The sequence below is a fragment of the Chrysemys picta genome, unplaced genomic scaffold (genome assembly GCF_011386835.1).
Source record: "Chrysemys picta bellii isolate R12L10 unplaced genomic scaffold, ASM1138683v2 scaf7397, whole genome shotgun sequence".
In the NCBI taxonomy this organism is placed as follows: Eukaryota; Metazoa; Chordata; order Testudines; family Emydidae; genus Chrysemys; species Chrysemys picta.
In genome coordinates, this window is record NW_027060094.1 from 1 (window position 1) to 1472 (window position 1472).

General features: G+C 66.8%; 1 long non-coding RNA gene across 1 annotated transcript; it reads right to left on the reverse strand.

The window, feature by feature from the left end:
* Nucleotides 1–964: 964 nt before the first annotated feature.
* Nucleotides 965–1317, reverse strand: LOC135980720 (uncharacterized). The gene is made up of 2 exons (XR_010597632.1): nt 1250–1317; nt 965–1044 (listed from the first exon to the last, which is right to left on the reverse strand). It is a non-coding gene; the product is annotated as an uncharacterized LOC135980720 (long non-coding RNA).
* Nucleotides 1318–1472: the final 155 nt, after the last annotated feature.

The following is a 1472-nucleotide window of genomic DNA, read 5'->3' on the forward strand; positions in this document are numbered from 1 at the left end:
GGGGAGGGCCCTGGGTCCATGAAGCAGACTGGTAGCATGATGGGGGAAACTGAGGCAGAGAGAGGGGACGTGGTCACATGTGACAGGGATAGAACCCAGGAGTCCTGGCTCCCAGCCCCTCCCTGCTCCAACTACTAGACCCCACTCCCCTCCCAGAGCCAGGCAGTGGTTTGTTATTGTAGGGTCTTCTGCAACAAACAAGAGGCTCCCAGCAGTTCAGCGGCTAACCCCCGCCAAGCAGCTCCTGGCAGGGCCACGCCCCACGGCTCCGCAGGGCCCAGGGGAAGGAGGGGCAGCAACGCGGCGCAAGGAGGATCCGGCCGGGAACCCAGATCTGTCAGCGTCTGTCCCCCCCCCGACCTCAGCAGGAGCCCGGGGGAGACGCCGAGGGGTCTCTGGGCTTTCAGACGGGGTGTATGGCAGGATGGGGGCCTCCCTGAGAGCCAGGACTCCTGGGTTCCTCCAGCAGCTCTGGGGCTGGGCCAGAATGGTCCACTCAGCGGCAGAGGCGGGGAGAGAACCCAGGAGTCCTGGCTCCCAGCCCCCACTCCCTCCCCCGGCACGAGCTCTCGGGAGGGGCAGAGAGGAGCTGACGGGCAGCTGCCGCGGTGGGAGCTGTGAGCCAAGCGGCCTCCACAACAGTTGGGGGGGGGAGAGACTCTGTCCTGAACAGAAGCCAGATGTTGCTAAACCAGGCGCGTCTAATCACAGCACTGGCGCCCTGCCAATGCCAGCCTCGTGGTGCCAGCGGGCAGCCGCCGTCCAGCCCTGGATCGCAGCCACGCCGAAACCGGGCAGCCGGCCCCCAGCCCCCCGGAGGGACCCGCTGCCCCACATTCCCCCCCCCATATTAACGCCAAGACCCCAGCCTCACGCCACAAGCCCTCGGCAGGTGCCCAGCAGGGGGGTCGAGGCGGGACGCGGGGGGTGCTAGGGGCCCGGGCAGGCAACGAGGAGCCGGAGCGACGGGAATTGCCCAGGGCTTTAATGAGATCGTTGGTACAACCGGGTGCAGCGAGGAGCCGAGGGGGTCAGGCCTACAACCTGCAATGCAAAGCAGAGGGCGGTTAGGGGGCGCAGCCGGGGGGGGCAGGAACGGGGCATTCAGGGACTCTGCTGCTGGTGAAATCCCAGAGACCGAAGCCTTTATCCCCAGAACGGGGTAAGCCCAAAGAGAGGGGCAGCCCTGCCCCCATCTCCACCCCCACCCAGCGCCCCAGCCCATGGGTCCCCCCACAACCCCACTCACGTGACTTCGCGGAAGGCCCTCTTCTCCACGTACTTCAGCCGGTATTTCCTCTTGAACCTGGGGGGGTGGGGGGGGCGACAGGGACAGGGGGGTTAGTTCCCAGCCACAAGGAACGGGGTACAGGCCCCTCAAACAAACCCACCGAGAGGGGGAGGGACCCAGGATGGGCCCTGCCTGATTTCCCCCCCCCCACTAACCCCCCCCCCCAAGCCAGAGCCCGATT